This window comes from Melozone crissalis, unplaced genomic scaffold, assembly GCF_028551555.1.
Source record: "Melozone crissalis strain CALT ecotype California unplaced genomic scaffold, PUWL_Pcris_2 ptg000014l_1, whole genome shotgun sequence".
Lineage (NCBI taxonomy): Eukaryota > Metazoa > Chordata > Aves > Passeriformes > Passerellidae > Melozone > Melozone crissalis.
Genome location: NW_026535792.1, coordinates 16,346,795 through 16,369,248, shown reverse-complemented (window position 1 = coordinate 16,369,248; position 22,454 = coordinate 16,346,795). Strand labels below are relative to the sequence as shown.

Genomic DNA, 22,454 nt, shown 5'->3' with positions numbered 1-22,454 from the left:
AATATGCAGGCAGAGGGCACATTTTAACACCTGTAGCATAGGTAATGAAAATAGCTCATTTTGGAGCTGAAATAGCATTGAGAAAAAGGCAGCAGTGTGCCTAAATATCCTAGGCTGAGTGCTTGGAACAGCCGCAGCACATTTGCAATACTGCACCTGATCTCCAGACCATCTCCAGCAGCCCAAACAAACTGCTCTGGGCAGTGCTGAACTTCTCCTGCAGCCTCTTCTTTGTGCAGCTCCTGTCACAAAATAGGCAAGAAGGCAAACGAGGTGAGGGAAAAGCCAAAAGAGCAGAGTATCACTGCCTAGGGCTCGGAGCCAAAGAGCAAAGAAGAACCTGGCAAAAGCAAGGCCAAGACTTAATCTGCTCTTCCAACTCCCCTCTTCCACAGCTGCTCCTCATATGCTGGAATCGAGAAACTGCAGGTGGGAAACATGCTCAAGCTTTGAAAACTGGAGTTGATCAAAGCACTCAATAAATTTAGCCCTAGAAGAGAATGTAAATCTTTTCCAACAGGTTGATGACTGAACAGGCATGAGGATTGAGGTCTCACACAACACTGTGTCTTCAAGCACTTGCACTTGGAAAGATTCCTAATTTATGTTTAGTTACAAGTGTTCTGAAAGAAATCTGGCATTCAGGTTTGAGTATTTACCATATTTAGCAAACAGATTTATACTGCTTTTACATTTCTTTTGCATGATTTCATTTCTATATATATTTGTTAAGTAAAAATGGTTCCTCTGAGCTAAAGCAGAAATATTATCCCAATACCCCTATATATGGGTAGAGATGTACAGATGGTTAAAAGGTCATAAAGGAAATCTCCCAAAGCTAAGAATACAACCAAACTTCAGAAACAAACTCTGAAGCACTACCAATCTCAACCTTTATTTTGGACAGCTCAACTAATTGTTAGTCTTTGCTTGGTTTCTGAGATCTCAAGTTGTGCTGAGACTCTGACCTGAATACACATCATGCAATTCTTACTGCAAAGAGAAATAAGAACTAAAGTCCTTGTGATCCTTGCAAAAGGTCAGCAACACTCTGCTTTACACAGCATTAAACAGCGGGAAAGTGGAAAAACATTTCTATTTTCCAAAGTACTACAACATGGATTTCACCTCAGTATAATATCATAACCTGAAGTTCATTGCCTTGAGCAGAAACAAAGGCAACTGGTGGAAAACAAGAGTTCAGGCACTACTGTCTTTTTTGATTTGTGGAGCCTAAACATTTTACAATTTTTTATTTGTGGAGCCTGAACATTTTACAACAGAAGTGCAAGCACAGAAAAGTTACATTCTTTGATTACCTTTTGCACTGTTAGAAGTAAGCACACAGATTAGCTGAGGATCAAATACCACATTTAATCCACAAAGTTAGCTCAAGAGCCTTCTGAATTACACAAGTGCCTTCTCAGTCACCAGCACTCCCTTTTCATTTAAAAAGGCTCCTCTGGAAAAATACTCATTTATATTTTGCTCCTCCCTACATCTCCCAAAACAAAGGCAAAAAGGCATGATATTGCTTTTTAAACATTATATTTTTAAAAGTATAAGGTCTTCAGATTTTATGAAAACTTGAATCATATTTGAGCTTATAGATGTCCCAAGATAAAACATTTATTACAGTAATGGAAGCTTGTTTTTCCTTGTCTTTAGCAGTCTCCCAAACCAGCATATTCCCACCCTGGAACTGTTTCCTGACCTACAGAAAGGGTCATCTATGTATAACACAGACAAAATATGGCCACAGCATTCCAAAGCTCCCTGGTAAGAGCACCAAAAAGAATTCAGCAGGTTCAGTTCACATCTGAACTGAGCTTTGTTTTCCATGACAGAACAGTCAGAAGGAAGGGTTGGGTTTGAGTGAAGCCCTACCTGCTGTAAGCAGCACACTCTGATCCTTCAGCAACGAGGACGTCCCCAAACACATCACCAGTCCCACTGCTACCTGATCAGCAGCAGCAACGAGGAAACCTCAGAGCAGGTTGCACTGTGTAAATAAAGAATCCTGGCAGAGGACACTGCACCAATCTCTCCTTAACACCTCCCATCCACAGCACAGCAAGCCCAGGTCTTGGAGTTTAGCATGTAGGAAACAAGCAGTTTATTATTTGAAACTGTGCCAAAAAACCAAGCTGAATAGGAAATCCTGTCTGAAATTTCAGTTTGTAAAAATTGTGGCTTTTGACAATTGAAGTGTATTTCATGTACAGCTAACAGTTCAATTAGCAAGAAGCAAAAACATTCACTCACTTCACGATTAAATTTTCTTCTACTCAAGTATCCATGTCTTAATCAGCATGAACTCATTTTTATTCCTATGTAAAATGCCTTTCTCAATAACACTTGCTGACATCACCCAATAGTTACACATTTTATACACAAGTATCCCCTAAGCATACAAAAAAAGAAATCTGAAGATGCCAACTAGTTTTGCTGGTTAAGATCCACCCAGCCAAGCACATGTCTAGCCACCACAGCTTCTTTGTCAGCTGAAGGGGAAAAAATGGAAACAATGTGAGAAAGGTCCCCATTTTCTGCTATACTGAATTAAACCTACTTCCAGAAATCAAGGAATACATCTCCTGCATCATTCAAATTTAGTGATTCCAAGTTTAGACTAGAAGTGGCTTCTAGAGGTCATTTGATCCCAACACCCACTCAAAACCAAGGTGAAGTCATCTCTATGGCAGACACCACGTTACACTGTCTGACTCAAATCCTGATCAACACCGATTTAAATCATCAAATGCCCTCAACTGCTTTGGCTTTTTTGCTAGGAAGGTTACCAAGAGCTGAAGAAATAAGCACTGCTTATTTTCAGGACACAGACAGTGATGGATGGAAGACAGGACAAAAGCAGTTGGAAAAGCCCTTAGAGTGGCCATAGGAACACAGGTGTATCACACAACACCTCCCCCAGTCCTGAGAAAGCTGGAGGGACAAGACAATAAAACAGCACAGGAACAGAGAGAAGGTTTTCACTGTGTTCATCTATTAACCAGAAAATCCATCAAGAACAACCTTAGAAGGAATCCAGGATCTTCTCTCTGTGAAGCTACAGCTGGACTTCCAACACTGACCCTAATCCAAGACTCCCTCAGCCTTTGAGTTAAGCTCAGGTTCACTCTCAATTCTGAGTACAATAAGCAGTATTTACCCCAACTCAAACCATTTCAACAAGCTGTAAAAAACAATGAGGAGCTGCCATTTCCAAGTAAAGTCCCACATTAGGCTCACTTCACAGAACTCAACTTCCAGTGATTTCAAGTAGGTTTAACACAGTAGCAGCTTTAAACAGGTTCTTTTTCTTTTCTTCAAATGGAGAGCTTAGCTCAGGGCTGCTGTGTTTGCTACTCCACTTGTTCAATCTGTCCTTCAAGTGGAAGGCACAGCAAAATGAGCTGCACACACTTTCACAAGATGAAGGGACAGATGACTGAGGGACCAAGAAGATACTGTAACATCAAGCCCTTCATTGCCTATGAGCAAAAGAAGTTCTCATTTCTAGCCTGACAGAGGATATATTGTTATCTGCATGACAAAAGGGCTTTAAATCTTAAAAGAAATAGTCAGCACCATATGAAAAATTGAAGAGACATTCTGTGCCAAAGCTGGATTATGAATCCCCAATGAACACTCCTGCCACCAGCAGCATGAACCCTTCTCTGCAGTGATACTCAAGCCCTACCTGAATAACTGCTGCAGTAGTTCACACACTTGTAACCCCCCTCTACATTCAACACCCAAAAAGCAACTGATTTGTCAACTGTTTCACTGACTTGACACTTCTCTATTCTTTCAATAAATTACCATCCTAAGTCTTGTCTGGTTTTGTTGATGCTGTTGTGTTTCTTTGCACTTCATTCACCTTTTAAATGCTAAATTATTTAGTAATCTCAAGTCACAGCAAATGCCAGGAAAGTCCTTTATCTGATCTGCAAAACCTCCAATTGCTCAAATTTCTGTATTTTTAGTTACAATGGTATACAAACACATCCACAGACCTGAGATGCTACAAAGCAGTTCAGAAGCAGAGACACTCAAGTCTCAAAACTACAAATATGACAGACACAATTCCTATTACAGACTGATAACTGATTTGAGTAAAATTTATCCACAAGACAGACCTTTTCTAGGTTAGAATGTATTGCTGCCCTACCACAATCCTGGCTCATCACTTGCCCAGAGTCTTCTACTGATCAGTCACTGAAAACACCAAACCATGCATCAGAGCTAGAGAGCAGCAGGTCCCTGCATTTATAGAGCACCACTCAAATGTCTCCAGGAAAATATAGACACTGAGCTCACAAACATTAATGATCTCAGACTTGTGCATAAGAAATTATCTCAATAAAGAAATTGTATCAATAGGGAAAACACACTTTTCTAAAGTAATTCACAGAAGTCTATAGTATAAAGACACTAAGATAAAAGCTGAAGGCTGTCTTTTTTTAAAATGTATCTAGCCTTTAGTATGCATTTGAAATCTGTCTTCCCACTCTTCCTCACTATAAAAATGCAAACCCTTTGCATGTGGTTATTTGAATATAGTACTTTTCCATGTAACAGCAATGTGAGAACAAAAACTTGAAGAACGTGCTGCAAAGTTCCTTGTGATCAGTTATTTTCTGCATGCCTTGCAAATCCTTCCTGATAAATGTCTGCTCTGTAATTCTTTTGAGAAATACTTTGTTGAAATGACTTTGGGACAGAATGCATGTTTTTACAAGTGGCAATAAAATGATATAAATAACTTGCCTAAAAAAATCCAAACATGTAAAGTGTATTTCTAATAGAGAAAACTGAAGTAAGCCATCTGTAACAGAGTTCACAGCTTTTCATACTTGCAATGAACTTTAAGCTTTTTAAGGTTAAAATAATATTAACAGAAAAGATTTCTCAAGTAAGAAAAGTATCTTTGATATTTGGAAAATTTTCACATCACTACACATTCAAAACAATTCACATAAAGTCTCACAGTCTAAGTTTAATATGCAGTTAATAATGCTACAGGCTTTGATATCCAAATGTAAACAGAAGAACAATATTATGTCAAGACAAAGACCACTTGGGTTAATTTAATATAAATACCTGCAGAGTTTTTGTACTTTCCAAAAATGTCCTGGACTGGAATTAGAAAAGTTTATTTCCTTATAGAAAAAGCTGCAGTACAGCCACAGGAACAGGCCAGAGGGGATGAGTGTGATCACTGTGACCCATTTAACACCAGGCACTACCCTGTGCTAAAAAACAGAAACACAGAGAAGTTCAAACCTCCATCATGGTTTTAAAGTAAGAAGCATCACTACAGCAGCTGTCCCATGTGGCAGTTATGCACACAGTAAATTTGTACAACTTCTCACTGCAGCTGTCATGGAGATTTTGTTATGATTTCACAGGTTAGACCCTATAAGCTAAGAGCCTGTATCAATAAACTCTGATTAAGTTGTTATTTGATAAACGTATAATTTCAAGAAGTTAAAGCTGCACCTGCCTGTATTTTTAGGAGTTAAAATATGCCTTAAACTCATGTTCAAACTGATCTTTTTCCAGTGTGCTAGCAACCTTTTCTGAATTCCAAAGCAGCTGTAGCAGTGCCAGTGCCAGCTGCAGCAGACACGTGCTCTACCTTGCCTGTTCAGATTCTTCTGTTCTCTTATTTATACCTAAGGCTTAGCTGCTCAAGCTTCACTAAATGCTAATGTTCCCAAGCTGGATTATCCTGTCACCTCCAGTTGTAGTTATAGTGCAAAAGTTCTATTGTCATTATATTGCAAAGGTTCCATATTGCTAGAGTTTTGTACCTCCTTGATGTTTCTTGTAGGCAGCTCCTCTAGGCACTGACTCTTCCTTGTCCCCACAGCAGCCAACTAACTCCAGTTCTTCTCAATTAACCAATCCACTCTTTTATAACATTCTTCTTATTATTTGCTACAGCTGTGGCCTGTTAAAATCAGGCCTGCTCCTAATCTTTAATAATTAGCTCAGCTGCAACTCTTTAGGGGGTAAGACTACATTCTACACCACCTTCATTTACCCATCCTGTATCCCCCTACAACCTCCTCATGTCAATGCTGCCAAGGAGCCTTTCCCAGCCCACACCTGTCCAGAGCTGTGCTTGTTCTAATGGCACCACATCTCAAGTCTGGTTTGCTTGAGTACATTCTTTAAAAACAGAAAGCTGAACCAGGTTAGTCAACCACAACTACTGAAAAAGCACTTGTCACATTACCTCTCCACAAATAACCCACAAGTTTTAAATTGATGGCATTTTGTTCAAAACCATCAGCAAGCAGCATGAATCACGCACTATCTGTTACTTGAAATTGACATTTAGAAAGCAGGGATCAAACTAATATGATTCAGAAGCTTTTCTCTCACCTTTTTCCTATATTCAGAGCCTGAAGAAAAAATATTTGTGCTTCTACATTACAAGTACACATTTGGCGTTAGTGAACAATTTACAGAATCCTGGTGATGTCACACAATTTATACACAGCTATCAACTGACACAGAATGGGAAACCAGCAAAATACTGGTGGCCTGAAAATTGTATTTCTCTAATGCTCAAGCTTTGCATATTTTGTTACAGCCTAGATTTTGATAGTTTACAAAGCAGTAATGTGCTGCTGCAAAGAGGAAGGTCTTGCCCTCTCCCCCTTTCTCAGCTGGTTACAGCTTACTGGACATTTTACAGAGCTACTGAACTCCCTAACCCTTCCCTCTGGGAGAATCCCAGGGAAGTGAGGAGGCTCAGTATCTCCAGCTAGGGACAGTGGAAAGGAAGGGCTCAAAGAAATACCAGAGCTAATTGGAAAAGAATGTGCATGGGAACTCCCACTGCCATGCGGGGTAAAGTCATATCAAGCTTGAAGAGCCACCTCCAACCACCCAAGATAACTTTTTGGATTTTTCTGGCAGCAGTGGGCTGCAGTTTTCACAAGACATCAAGAGAAGCATCCAGAAAGATCCTCTGGCTGCATGAAGACAAGCCAGGTGCTGGAAGGTGCAGACACCAGCTGTCCACTGCCTGAGGCTATGGTTTCACTGCAGCCTAAGCCTGCTGAGCTACCAACTACTCCTAGAGCATCATCTTTCAGCCTGGCACCTGTTCCCTGGACAAATCACATGGTGGTTCAGCCTGCTGAAGAAACAGAAGAGCATTTAGTTCATTTACCAAATTAGTTTATGCCAAATGAAAGGGTGAAATGGCTCAGCAAAGGATCCAAAAAGCAGCTGGCAGGAGAAAAAGGGATGTGACTAACAGAGCCAGGAGTTAGGGATGTACATTGCTGTAACTCCAAAGGCTGCCACTCAGCTCTCCCTAAAGTTCCACTGCTGCCAGAAACAAAGAACATTTGAAACCATTCCAGTAACAGAGGGCCCCAAAATAGTCTTAAGTGGGACAAAATATGATTACAAAAAAAAAAATTAGGGTTATATCATAAACTGACATGACTTTTTCCCCCTTTCCAATCTAAAGCAAACATTTATTCTCCTGATGAAAGATGAGATTCTTCCCCATAAGTCTGGAAAAAGAACTTAAATTCTACAATTGTGATTAATTTCTTCTTATTATTTATTATACTGGCTTGTCATATCTTACATGAATTTCAGCAATTTCTTATCTTAAGCTCAGCAAAGAGTAGTTGGAGTCTATTCTGTCATGTTTCCCACATATTGAAACAGTGAGGATTTAGTCAACTATGGTTATCTCAATTTCATTTCAGCAGCAGCATGAGTCATGTGCAATAGCAGCTACAACATACTGCAGTAAATGCACCCAGAGCCAGCACTCTGCTCCAAAAGATTTCAGGAGGTTACCTATGATAGTTACTGACTAGTTGTCAGGGTTGGAAAAAAAATGCATTCCAATATGCCAATATTTCAGGACTTTTGGAGACTCTGAACATTTGCTCCTCTGCTCTAGAAATCCCCCAGAATTTGTCATTATTGAGATATTCCAACAAGATGTTTGTATATTTGAAGAGATGGTAGCTTTAAATGGAATATCCTACTTCAGTAAGTCTTTTTTTTTTATCCTTTAGGTATCAGCAGGTGTCTTTGTCAATGTCCTGGATAAGTGAAAATTCAAACAAGGCAGACTGTTCTTAAAGTAAGATGGGGAAAACTGGGGCAGAGGAGCAGCACCATACCCAGAATACAAGTAAGGAAACAACACCCCTAAAATGACAAACTACAAAGCTTGTACTCCAAGCTTCCTTCTCTCACCTCCCTGTGCCACTACCCTGCACTGGGAACACCCTCCTGGCTCCCCAGTTTTCCTGGCAGAAATGCAGTGTTAGCAAACCCCACATTTGGAAGTGTGACAGAAGATTCACACTTTACTGTTTCCAGCACTTTGCTCTGTGTTGATCTCTTTTCTGTCCTGTACAGTCTCATATATTCCCAGCACTTGTTTTGCCACAGCTCTCTCTCCACTATGGAGTGACACTTCCCATATATTGTTAGGCACAGCACATCCTCCATTCTGCTATGGGACACTAATTCTGTTACATCAGAAACTCAGCCTTTCTGAACATATCATTATGGCCTGGACACCAGCCTGAGATTACTTACCCTATCCATTCTCCCCAAATCTCTTTCATTTCCATTACTAAATGTTTTGCCAATTACTGGATTTCAGCAAACAATACTCCAAAGTTAAGAAGAAACAAACCACCTTATGTCCAAGGCTTTAAAACAGCAGCCAAGGGAATTCCAAGAGGAACAAATAGTTTATTTCTTAAGTAACAAACACAAAAATTCACAAAAAACCCACTAATTCATGCCATACTACTTATCTGAAATAAAAGGAACTACAGAACAGACCCAGACCTGCTTTAACCACCATTTGGTTAAGACTGAGAACCCCTCCAAACAAAGCCTGGCAATTCTACAGATGACATTTTGAAGGGCAGTTGAAAACTGCTGAATTTCTTTTGGCTGCAAACAATCCCTCAGACACCACCATATAATTAAAGCTATGAATTTATCATCTTTTCATACTTGAGCACAATAATAAAACAAAAGTAGACTTTTCCCCTGTTAATTCACTAAATTGCTGAGAAATCCTCTGTGTTTTGCACTTGTTAGGGGAAGAAAAAAAATGGAAAAAAGGATCCAGAAATAAATCCTGTCAGTCTTAAGCCTCTTGAAGTCAACTAATAACCAACACTTTGACTACCCTCACTCTCTAATGCACTTCACACATTTTTGTTGTCAGCAACAAAACCTTCTGCCACTCAATGTTGTGACCAAACCATCCTTTGCCATTTTCATGCTACCCCAGTATCCTGAACTGCAGGCTAAGGGTGCCACTGCTCACCTCATTACTTATCCCAGCCATGATGCACAAAAAGCACATTCCAATGTCTTAGATTTCCATTCCTTTTACATGAAGAAACAGTACAAACAATCCAAGTCACAGGAATTTCAGAAATAGTGAAATATGAGGTTTATTTTGCAATTCACTGTATGCCAGGAGAGATGCATGGTCCAAAAGACTGAAATCAATCAGCCAAAGTCAGCTCTTGCCTCAGTCTCCTGCAAAACAGTGCAGGATTATTTCTTTCTAGGATTAAAATCATTAATGAAGGCAACACAGCACAGGCTCTTTTTAGCATATTTGCTGTTAAAATACTCCAGCCAATGGGTTTTTTTCCAAGTACACGAGAACTTGCAAAAGTAAGGTCTAGGAACAAAAAAGATTTCCTAACAAATTTAGAGCTTGGAAGAAACTTGGAAGGTATTCCACAGTTAAATGGTTTTGTTTCCCTGTAACACAGAATGAAGTTTCTCACAAATAAACACACTCAGAAGTAGGTGCAGCTGCAATTCATCAAAAGCTGTCCTTGTCAAAGTGGTACCAAGCAGACCTTCAGAAATCAAATGTCAGTCTCAGCTTTGCCCCTAGCAGCTATGAACAATGCAAGTTATTCCTTTAACAAGAATTAGTCACCTGTGGGATTAATGTGCATACAAATAGCTTTACCATATACATCCCAACAATCCCATTATGCAAGAGATTAAAACAGACTAGTCTGGTAACGAAATGCTGATCACCAGACCTGTCCCACTGGCAGTGCATGCACAAACCCACATCTGGCTGCTTTGCCCTCACAATTCCAGATCCAGCATCAGACCACAGGTCTGCACCACAGAGCACAGAACACCTGATTTGGAAGGGACCCACAAGGACCACAGGTCCAACTGCTGCAGAAACCAGCAGCTGCCATCAGAGCCAGCAGTGCTGCTGAGGGCACTGACAGGAAGGAGCCACAACCCCACAATTTGGCCAACACTGCCCACCCTGCCATGGAGCCTGACCTACATCAACAAAGCTTTAACTTGACCATGTATTGCAAATAACCATCAACCAGCCTTACCTGCTTCCATAAACCAATCCTCTGGAAAAACCAGTGGCTTCTGAAAACAAACTACATCAGTAATTCATACCTTGTGAACACCTAATGTGTGTTTATTGATCGCTCTTCTTGTCTTAAAAATAGCAGAAGCTTAACAGCTTCCATGAACATAAGAAACATTTTCCCTCTCTTTCTAAGGGAAATCACTGAAGTAAAAAAAACAAAAAAGCTAGAAGGAATGCAGAAAGCAACTTCATTTTGGGACTCCCAAGCCACTCACATTATAGATTGAAACAGAATTTTATTACAAGGTACATGAACAACTGGGGGAAAAAAAAAGACAGCTTTTCTGTATTCACCTACTGCCCTCAAAATTGTAAAGGCATATTCCCTTGAGTCACCCCTCTCTCCCACAGATCACTATCCAGAGTGTCTCCATTATTTTATTCTCTAACAATTCCTCACAGCACATGCCACAACACTCAAAAAATCCAAGCACAGGTCTGTGTGCACTGCAGCAATGGTGAGCAGGAATACTTAAATTTTTCACCCATAGCCTGGAGAGGGCAAGAAGTACAGCAAGAATTCAGAAACTTGGATGAGCAAGTAAGCTTGAGAGAAATCCCACTGAATAACTGGTCCTAAAACACTTCCAATTTAGTCAAGGAGCAGCAATTAGCATGGAAGGCTGAGCTGCTGTGGCAGGTGAGGAGACACACCGGGATACTGAGTGACCCTTCGTTGAACTTCACTGGAAACAGACACCACCAAAGGTTACAAAGCCAGCCCCAACACCTCCGTGCACAATTTTCCCCATTCCTGTGCCCTGACAGTAACACTGTGATGCCACACAGGCAAAAGCAGAGCTCACAGTCAGGGCTGGCATCAGCAGCACAGTGAGCTCAGCCCGTCAGCTCTGGGGCAGGAATGGCCATACCCTGCAAGCCTGAGCTGGGCCAGGGAAATCCCCTGCCAGAGCTCACGGTGTAAACAGTGAGGATCTCTCTCCTTGTGGTTGCTTTACAGCACAGCACCAGAAATTCTTACAGGCACCTTCTAACAGTCAGGTACAGCAGCTGGACCCAAGCCTCAGGACCAGAGGAACACGATTCTCTCCTCCCTTTTCTGAGCCATGAAAGGTCATCACCACACACCCTCTGTGTGCCCCACCAGGGGCAACCAAAGGAACAAAAATCCATTTATAACCAAGACAGTGTGGTCAGATCACACAATCTCTCATTTTTCTAACATTTCTGGGATCCTATATAAGAGTTAACTTAGGATTTCAAGACTAACTCAAATACTTTTGGCACCATTATCACCAGACCTGTCCCAAACTTCCCAACTTCTATGTCAAGACATGCCAGATTTCTAAGGACAGGGGAAAAAAATTACCAGGTTCCCTCAATTTCCTGAACTCTGAAGTTACACTATCTGCCACCAAGTGATATAGTTCTAGAAATACTGAATATCTCATCCCTTCTAACAGGCATATGATTCAGGTGCGAAAAGCCAAGAGAAGGTAAAACAGCATTTCACTATCATTTCACTATCTTCAAATAGGTTGTGCCCCTACACATGTGGCCAGGATTAAAAAATTTATGAAAAATAAATTATTTGTTTTCATTAGCAGTTTACATTTACGCTCCTCAGAAGTTAAGAATGGTCACTTCAGAACAACATGCATGTGCTCTAAAAGTGGTCAAGGGGGTCACATACAAGGCAAATAAAGCTACATTACTTGCAGCTTTATGAATTAATGTCGTAAAATACTGTCTATTTCACTTTTGTCTTTATCCTTTCAATTTCTATGTCTGAGTATGTTTCATAACGTATCTATCTGCACAGTACAGCGTGTAGATAACTGATAAACCAATAAATTTACATACATGAGAGACGCATGATACAAAGTGTTCTTTATTGACAGCCAGAATAGCTGGAGGCCACTACTCTAGAGAGCAGGAGCTCTTTTATTTCTATTTCCCCTGCCCTTGCTCCTTGCCCTAGCGCTGGTTTTCCAGAGGATTGGAATGAATGGCGCCTCGCAAGGCACGAGGCCTCGGTGTCCCCAACCCCAGGGTCGGGGCTTCTTTCTGCCACCTCAAAATAAGAGACTTGGTTCCCCAGGAACGGGAAACTGAATGTGGAAAGCTGGACAGAAGTATGGGAAACCCCCGCCATAATAAATCACCTGCTTGACAAGGCAACGTTAAATGGACCTACAGAAAGGACAAATAAATAGAGCTAAGGAGCCATGAAATATCGCTTTGGGGGAACCGTGGAAAGATAACGGAGAACACCGAAAGCCAAGCACTTAGACCCTCATCCGGTTCTTCCCCTTCACCCCCCGGCGGCTCCCCCAGCCCCCCTCACGGCGGGCCATGGCACCCGCGGCCGCCCGCCGGCTCCGTGCCCTCCGCGGCCGAGGAGGGGCGGCGGGCCCGTCCCTACTGACCTGCCGGCGGCTCTCGGCCAGGGCCGGGGTCGCCGGGGGTGGCCGCGTCCCCTCAGCCGGGTCCCCTCAGCCCGCGCAGCCGCCGCGCCTCCCGCACGCGCACGGCCACCTTACAGCCCCGCCTGCTGGGATCTCTCCGCTCCCGCCTCAGCGCGGCCCTCTCGCCTCCCCCTGAGGAGCCCCTCGGGAAAAGGCCCAGCCAAGTCAGGAGCACTCCCGGCTCAGCGCCCGCGGGTCCGCTCCCCTCAGCGGCCCAGCGCGGGGCTGGAACTCAAACCACGCAGCGGGACTACTTCACCATCGCAGGCGGAAGCACATGCTTTCTGCACACGCGCGCGCGCGAACTGACGGGACGCATTTAAAGGCCGCGCGCGGTGCACGCCGGGAGTTGTAGTATTCTCGCGGCGGCTCTCCTGGCCGTCCCAAGGCCACGCACAGCCCCGCGGTGGCGCCACGCCCGCTCGCCGCCGGCAGCCAATGAGCGAACGAGGGGCGGGGCTTCCCGCCGCGGTGCGCGCGCGGGGGGCGGCGCCCGGAGTTGGTTGTTGCGGGCGGGCGCGGCGGTCGCAGCCCCGTCCCGGGAGCTGTGTCCTCGCCGGGGCCCGGCGGGAACGGAGCCCCAGCCCCAGCCCGAACCTGAGCCCGCACGGAGCCTCCAGGGCGCAGCCGCCGCCTCCCCGCGGGAGGCGCCGCGGGGCCGGGAAGCCCCTGCCAGGTGAGGGACGGGAGGGGGGTGAGGGACGGGAGGGGGGTGACGGCCCCTCATGCCCTGAGGGGAGGCCGGGCGGCGGCGGTCAGCTTTCCTCAGCGGGGCCGCGGCGGGGGCAGCGAGCCGGGCTCCGGCGGGGCGCAGCCGCCGCCTGCCCGTCACTCCCTCCCCCGGCTCCCCTCGCCCCGCCGCGGTCCCGGTCGCAGCGGCGCCCGCAGAGCCCGTCTGGCGCCGGCAGCCGCGCCGGGGCCCCCGCGGGGCCGAGCGGCGCCCTCGCCCCCGGGCGCGGCGCGGGGCCCCGGGTGCTCGGCGACAGCCCCGGGCGCTGGCCGAGCCCGCAGCGCGGCTGGGAGAGTGCGGCGCCATCCCGCGCCCCGCTGGGGAGCGCCTCCGCCGCGCTGACACCTTCGAGGAATTGCCCGGTACGGAGCTGCTGAGGGTGCCGGGTGCATGCTGCTCCTGCCGGGGCTCTGACCCTGCTCTGTTATTATTACGAATTACTGACTCGAAAGGCTTTACGTGTTAGCGCGTACGTGTGTAGCTGCATTCCATCATCTCGGTCCTTTCTCTCGAAGGTTGTTTTGGATTTGTAGGTGGATCGGTCTGTTTGGCCGTTTTTATTGAGGGTGAAGTTGAGGCTGGGCTTGGAAGGCTGGGATTCGCGTGGGACAGCGAGTGAAACGATGTGAATACTTTGCAGTTGTCTGCTACTTGTGGAGCAGCTGGTACCTGGTGCAGAATGGCCAGGCTGCTCCGAGGTAAGCACAGGGGCAAAGGGGAATGTCGTCTGGTGGATCTCTGACCTCGGATTTAATAGGGGCTCCTCCTCAGATAGCCTAATTTCTGTTTACTTTAGGTCTTTGCCATTTACTTTTGTAGAGCTCATTCTTCTTTAACCGCTTTGTAAGTGCCTCCAAAGTTTTTCCCCTTACTCGCTGTGGCTTAAAGGCTGTCTAATGTCTGCTAAAACATTTTATTCCCAGGTATTTACAGAAAAAATAACATATGGAGATATATGGGCATGAAGGAAAGAACACGCAGTTGTTTTAGGAACCAAGACTTTATGGAATTCCAATAATTAGGTTCTATAGTTAGAAAGTTTACTTTAACTTGCTTAAAATTGCCAGCTGAACAACTGCCTTTGTGACAGACTGGTTCTACTTCCTTCTGTGTGACTTTTGCTTGACTTACAACCTCCTCTAGACAGTTTGAATCAAGGCATATAGCAAGAGTGGCAAACAGTTGTGGAGATTTTATTTGGTTGTTTGGGCTTGTTAGAGTTCCTAATCTAGCCTCATACTGGCTTAAAAGGTTGTGTCTGTAAAGTGGCTAAGTTGTTTTATCCAGATGTAGCATCTTCCTGGCAGAGTTACTGCTTAGTGTGTTTTCAGGAAAACTTTGTTTTATTCTCTAAAACACAGAACTATGCAAGAAGGAATCACCAGTTTTTCCATGAGTAACTTTCCATGATTAATCTTCGGTATTCATTTCCTGATGGCTTTACCGTACTGCTAGGATATCCCATGTAGATGATTCAGTCACAGATTTCCTGAACTACCTTTTTGGACAGACCTCTTTGGCTTAACTACACCTTCCTCACCTGAGCAGGGGCAGGTGGGGCTCAGGCGATTCCCGAGCCTGGGCAGGAGGTGCCAGCTGCAGAACCAGGAGCCAGCAGGCTTTGCTGCCTGGCCTGGCTGCAGGTAGGCGCTCTCACTCAGCTGCAGCTCATAATGGATGCAGTTTTTGCATTTCCTTCTGCTTTAGAGCATACAGTTTGTTTGAAGGAACAGCATTTCCTATGTATCTGCAGGTCTTGTGGCTCTTTTAGTGAAAGAGAGCAAAGAGACAAAATACTATTCCCATTTCTTGGGTAATTTGTGTTTCTGACTTTTCAGCTCTTCAGAAAATCCATTTCCAGGCATGTTTGCTATTATATGTATTATTTCCTGTTTACTTTCCAAGTAAAGGAATTGCTTGGAATCACTCATTTAAAGAAAAATAAAGGGGAGGATGATATTTGGTTAAATGACTTCTAAATGTTGACTAATTTATTTTTCCTAAACAGGATAGTAAAATATTATGATAAGTATTGTAATCTATTGATAAGGGTCATAATATTGACAGTTTCAGTATCGTGCTAGTGATACTGTTCGTGATACTGTTCTGTATCGTGCTAGGAAAAATAGGTAGGCAAAAAAACTTACTCGAAGTTAACTTGTAGCATGTTTTCTCTACCTTGTTCCTGAATTTACACTCCTGTGTGTCTCCTTTCCTTTTCCTGTTTAGTCTTTGCTTTTCCCTCCAGCTGCCTCTCAGCCCGGTTTAGGATCGCACCATCCCATCCCTGCTAATGGCCCGTGTTTTCTCTGCCCTTCTCTCTGAAGGGATCTGTGGCTTTCCTCCTTGTTCTGATGGCTCTCTGATGAGGTTGTGTTTCAGGCAGTGTTAATAGTCCTTTCTCTTTTATTTTTGGATTGTGAGGCCGTTGGAGCAGAGCCCCCAAGGACTGCCAGGTGGGCACCGAGGTGAGGCGCGCTGTCCCCCGGCAGCCCCGTGCTGTCCCCATGGCTGCGCTGCTGCAGCTGCCGAGGAATCCTGCCGAGGAGTCCTGCCGAGGAGTCCTGCCGGCAATCCTGCCGAGCTGCTCCTCCCGTGCAGTCGGTGTGTCACAGCTGACATTCGGGTACGGGCAGCGCATTGAAATGCAAAGGCCTCGGCTCTGACGGGGAGATGGTGCTGAGCTGGTGGAAAGCGCCGAGAAGGTTGTGGAGTACCTGTGGCGTGAAAGGAAACAACTGACAGGGGAACTAAAAATGTAACTTTCTTATCTTTCTGCTGTTAACACCTCCAGATGTTTTTAACCTACTTTTAGTACAAAAACAATAACTTGTAGAACATGTTTTTGTTTAATAATTGAAGCAAAGTTGAAAGAGAGAATGTCAAGTTATTTGCAGCCATATATAGAATTTACTGGCTGTTAGTGGCAGCCAAAAATCACCAGTGAGGGAAATTCCACTCTCTATGTATGTAAAGTCCCCTGGATTTTGGAGGAGGAGCTGTGGAGCCCCAGACCCACGGGAAAAGGCTTTGGGTTCTCCATGCAGGTACCTGCAGGGGTGGATGGAGCACGTTCTGTGAGTGCATTACTTGGGACAGGCTGCTGCAGGGACCTTGTCTGCAGAGCCTTGCTTGGCATTACCAGTCTTCCCACCTTCCTGTGCTCCCACACTGCTCCTGTGTGAGGACCAGGAGTTGCACTGGGATTTACATTGGCCTAAGGCTGAAATACTTCCATTGTTTCATATGGATCAGCACAATAATGCAGAATTTCCATTACCATACAGTTTTAAATCTGGAGTGGAAAAATACAGGCTGCAAACTGGAGGAAGAGTTGCTAGTTGACTTTCACTGTTTTAAAGCAGGGTGAAGTGGAGCAAGTCAACACTGAGGAGAATGTGACAGGTTTAGAATCTCTACAACATCAGTGACAAGGATGAATGGCTTGTTTTTACTTGGTAATAATTCTAACTAGTTGTCCAATATTTGAGCTGCAGTTTCCATAAATTGTGGTTTAGCGCTGTGGGCTCTGTGCTTTCCAAATCAAAAGCAGAAATTATCAACTGTGTAAGAAATTTCCAGTTTTCCTTTTGCCTGAGATAGATAAGTAGCTGAGGGACTCAAGCAATTTCTTTTCCCATATCTCTTTAAGTGGACTGGGTTGATTTGAGATTGCCTGATAGTGCAAAATGTGGATAGAGGAAAACTACACAGTGGGTGTAACTCTGAGGTCACCTTCTTTGAATTGAATTTATTTTGGGATGCAAAACTATTCAGCTATTATAAAAGTTATCATGTTAGCTCACCAAGTTACAAAATGGATTTGCCACAAATGTTTTTGAGTTTTTCTGTTCAGATGACAACAAGAACAACAGGATTTCAGAACCTCTGGGATCTTCAGGCACCATTTATCTCTTCCTGGTAATCACATATTGCTGTGCAGGATGAAGACAAACTCAGTTTTGAGCCATACCTCTTAGAGAAGTGTTTTGTAATCAATCTGTAATGGATTTCCTTTTGTAAGTCTTTGGTTCTGGGAAAGTGTGGGGGGGAAAGTATTTTATCTACATAAAGTGTAAAAAAATATAAATATTGTCTGGGAAAGGCATTTTAAAATCTTTCCATTTGTGGACTTTATCCCATATTTTCCTTAAGAGTACTATTTCAGTTAAAAAGCCTTACATGTGCTTAAATATAAATGCTGAAAAATGCTCAACTGTCTTCATGCAGTCACTGTTGACTGCAGGAGACATTTTTAGCAAAGTTTTTGAAATCACAGTAAACAAATGGATAAAAATCATGCCAGGCTAAACATTGTAGGCTTCTAGCAATACTTGTTTTAGTAACATCTTGTCTGAGATGCCAGTTCAGTGTGGTGCTAAAAAGTAAGATCACTGACTTGATAAAGTTAGTGCTATTTCAGAAAATACTGCTACTAGCACAGAATTTGCCAAAGCAACCTTATTGGTGTTCAGGCAGATTTGGGTTATTGTATTGTTGGCTACAGGTTCTGTAGGAAGCTGTTTAGTGTTCACAGTTTGACCTTCCATGTTTTTGTAGAACTGATCTCAATCCTAAAATGTTCCCTCTTGGATGCATGCCTGTATTTACACAGGCCTCCCTACAAAGCTCCCCAGAGGAGGAAGACAGTCTGTAATGCAGGAGATGTAAGTTCTGCATGGATATATTTATATCCAGTCTTCCAGCTCCCAGGGTCTTGCTGTCAGAAAAGCCTTCAAACACATTTAAAAGACATTTAAATCTTACAGTATAAACATGAACAAATATAGACATCCTTCCATGCTGGCTTCATGTATATTCCCTCTTAGCATAAGTCTCTGTACATCTCACAGATGCTCTTATTGTTGTCTCAGCTGCCAAATTTCCTCTTAGTGAGTGTCATTGTTCTGCTTTTATGCTTGTTGGTGTCCTTTCTGGGGCTTCTGTGGTGCAGCAAGAAGGAAGAACAGTTTTAAAAATGCATAATCTTCCCCCCAAACTGGCCAGGACATTCAGAAGCATGTGTGTGAAGGTAATAGAGACGTTTCAAATTTCAGTGCCTCTGTAGCTGAAGTTGTCCTTGGGTAACTGTTTAGTCTTTTTGCACCTTTTTCTTCCCCCCAGTTCTGCCTTTCTCTCTACCTTGTTTTAGCCCTGAGTAGCCTTCTGCAGAGTGCCCTTTTAGCCTGTTTGGCATCCTGTTAAAATCACTGATTCTCTCTGTGAAGGCTCAGAATTGTATCCATGTTGCTTTAACAAAGTTTGAAGTTTAATGCAAATATATACAAGCTCAGAGAGAATAAATATTAGTCCAGGAGTTTTCCACGGGGGAGTAAGTCATGTTGTGTAATTGTTTTTCCATTTGCTTTAAACCTTGCTAATTGTCCTTCTGGGCCTTCCTCATCCAGATTGGGTAGTTTTCCTTGAAAACAGGTTGCACAATATTCCCCAGTCTGAGACTTCTAAGGCTGTAACTATATGGTTAAGGAGTGTGACTCCTGCCATTTGGAATGATCTTTGGAGGAGCTAGTTTATTTAATGACTTTTGTTCTGTAAACTGTAGACATTCTCAGTTTTTAGAAGCAGGGAGACATCTCCCAGTAAAGATGTAGAGAGTGGGGGGCACATGAGAGCTGCCAGTGTGATGATTTACACATGCTGTGATTGTGCAACAGCTTGTGCTGTGTTGTAGTCAGTGGAAGAATTCACTGAACTTGGTGTTAAACACACATCCAACACAAAAATGCTGACTATTTTAGAGCTTTATAGATGTAAAATTGTGGTTTCTTGCTGTGATTTTTTTAATTTTTAAATTTGGAATATCAGATTATTAGCAATAAGTCTCAAACCTGCTCTGCTGCTAATGAAGTTGTCAATAACATACATTTCAATTGTAACAACAAAAATTGGGAAGTGTTATTGCAGGCCTTGAAGTGAGGCAGGTTCAGGTTTAAGGACAGTGTTTTTGGCCAGAGAAGTTTCCTTGGGAAGCGCAGAAAACCAAGGCATGTTAGGGCAAAGCTCACTGAGGCTCCTGCTCCCTGAATTTTGCCTGCTAAGTGTTTCATGTGCAGCAAAGGCAGCATCCCTGTGAGAGAAAATGTCAGCAGAAGCAGAGCTCAGAGCTTCCCCTGTATTTCACTTTCCTGTGATTCTGGCAGTCCCGTGCCATTTCCTCATTGGCATCTTGCTCCATGAAGCTGTTGGCAGGCAGGGTGCTGGGTCATGGCTCCTTACAAGTTACCCCACTTATCCTCTCAGAGCAGCAGCAGAACTCTTCCAAAGGTGGTTCTGTAGTGAGGTGTTCAGTGACTGGTGCATCAGGAGGAGTGTTGCACTCTGGTACATAAAGTACCTGTTTTTAGCAGCTGGGAGAGACACACTGTTAGTAACAGTTGCCATGAAAAGCCTCCTGCAGCAGCATAAAGGAGAGATTGCAGAGTGGTCTAGATGGAGATTCCTCAGCCTCACTGGAGCTCTAGTCATGGTGAGTTCTCCTGTGTTCTGCATAATTCTCTGTTGTTCTGCTTGTTGGAGTGTGGGAAGTGTTTGATTGTTGCTTTCAGAGAGAAGCTGAATCAGGTTCCCTTGTGATAGTATTGCCATCAGCGCCACAAGGGCATTCAGCAAATGCATTCTTTACATACACAACTGCAAATCATGCTGCATTGCATAATGGTGTAAACAGCAGGAGTGCTGCATTAAAAAAGGTGCCCAGTTCTCACCCCTCATCTTTTATTTTTCCACAAGGCTGTAATTTTTCTCTGTAGTACTTGGTAGTGATAACATTGGAGGCTTTTTTCCCACTGAGTCCTTTGCAAATTGACTTCATTGCTTATGGTTGTACATTATCTTTGTTTATCAGTGTAAATCAACAGTGCTATTCCTGAACAATGGAGATAGCAACAGACAGACCTTTTGAAGCCAAATTTGCTGAGTGAGAAGCAGTGTTGTACAGAAACATGGTGGAAAAGATAAACCAGCACAGGTTATCAGGGAGTTCTGCTCAGTCCCCCAGAGGGGATGATGGAAATGCTGTGGAATAATGGTATTTTCTGAAGTATTCCTGCACAATTCCTGGGGCAGCTGGAAGGTTCATGCATACACTAATCATTCTCCGGAGAAATAAAAGTCAACAGGTGATATACCAAAGCAACAGCATTTAAAAAGTGGGAATTAGATTAAATAGATCAAATGTTACATAATTGGGTTTTCCCCCTGGAGTTCAGTCTCTGCAGTTCAATATTGGTCTGTCTACACAGGCAGCTAACTTGGGGTGCTTTCATGAAAAAGTATTTAAACACCCAAGCAGAGTGAGATCTGTAGAACACAGGAGGAAATACAAATCCATACAATGAATATTGTTGCTTCCAGCAGCAAGCACAGCTTACTGAGGGGGTTAGAAGTTCAGTCAATAGTCACTAAATTGTATTGCACAGATAACACATTGAGTTTTTTGTGTTCTGCTGACTAAAAGAGTTGGTGTACATTTCCAATCAAATAATCACAATAGAAGTTTGAAAATATATTGGAAAAATAAGCAGCCAGTACTCAGTGATTGTGCTGCATGCAAATATCTGAACTATGGATAAGACATTACTGAACAAGTGAAATAATTGAAAATCAGTATCAGTTTCTAAACCAAGGTAAGCTCTGCTTTTCCAAAAACCAAAGCTTGTCATGAGTGTAGTCACTGTAGAGGAGCACAGTCCCATCCTCCATCTCTCTGCAGCAGATGGATGAGGCTTCTTGAGTTTCTCTTGCTGATAATGAGTGAGAGATGATTGTCCATTCAAGCTGGTGTTTCAAATGAAATGGGAACAGCTATAATTTAAAAACTTTATTTCTTTCCAATTGTGAATGTGAGGCAAGAGCTGGAGGTTTTTTGTAATTTTTTTGGCTTTCAGTTGCCAGTTTACAAATGTCTGTAACTTAGGGTATTTAAAAATCCATAGATTTCAACTCATAAGTTGACTTTGCCACATGGGTCAAGGTTTCTTTTCCATCACTATTTTTCCATGACTTCTTGGAGTAATTGTTCTGCAGGCAAGGTAAATGTGTATCAGACATACAAATGTTCATTTCATGCTGCATGGTAAAATATCTGTCCCAGCTGCATTATCTGCTACAGAGTTCTGAAAAATGACAGCCAGAGGATAGCTGAAAACTTGGGCAGCTCCTGGATCCTTCCTGGGACACGTGGGAGGGGATTTGTGGTCTCAGGGGTGCACTGAACTTTCTGGTTGGTTTCTTGGCAGTGGCTTTGTGATGGAGCTTAGAAAGCAGGGATGTCACACCACTCTTCTTGTTAATTTGAGAGATGAACTAGAGTCAAGTTCTATTCTGAGAGCTTAAAAAATAGGAGAATGGACAGCCCTGTCTTCCTGAGGCTGAGAAGGAGCCCCACAAACCACAGGAGCTGCTCAATGCTGTGCTCTGGGTGCAGGAACCAGCAGGGTTCAGGAACAAAATACACAGGGAACAAAAGGGATGGCAGTCTCAAATTTACCTGTGCTGCACCTGAAAAATCAGCACTGTGGCCTTTAGGTAAGGAAAAATACTGAAATACAATTCTGCCTTCTTTATGTTTAGTGAGAGAGGAAAGTGAAGGTGCCTTGTGATGAAGACAGCGCTTTGTGGGTGCTGCTTTGCTGGTTGGTGCCCCTCCTGTGCCTGCACTGCTTCACAGCCTGTGCTGGGACCTGGCATGAACATTCCCTTTGCAAGAGCTGTACACAATGTGCACACAGAGGGAACGTGGTCTTTTCTGCCTCTCGGATGTGCTGGAATAAATACATTGTTTTGAAAGGGTTTTTTAAATATTTTTCAGATGAGCAACTCTCTTGAG

At 43.5% G+C, this 22,454-nt stretch overlaps 2 protein-coding genes across 6 annotated transcripts in view; one reads left to right on the top strand and one right to left on the bottom strand.

The window, feature by feature from the left end:
* Positions 1-13,114, bottom strand: part of HMG20A (high mobility group 20A) — a 39,624-nt gene extending 26,510 nt beyond the window's left edge. Inside the window, exon 1 of one of the 2 annotated variants that reach the window (XM_054272905.1) lies at positions 12,947-13,114. The gene's annotated coding sequence lies outside the window, so the exon portion shown is untranslated. The other variant, XM_054272903.1, reaches the window with a different exon arrangement.
* Positions 13,115-13,464: 350 nt separating this feature from the next.
* The window catches only part of PEAK1 (pseudopodium enriched atypical kinase 1), a 105,643-nt gene continuing 96,653 nt past the window's right edge, over positions 13,465-22,454 (top strand). For all 4 annotated transcript variants that reach the window (XM_054272452.1, XM_054272454.1, XM_054272450.1 and 1 more), the window contains exon 1: positions 13,465-13,552. The gene's annotated coding sequence lies outside the window, so the exon portion shown is untranslated. The remainder of the gene's footprint in view (positions 13,553-22,454) is intronic.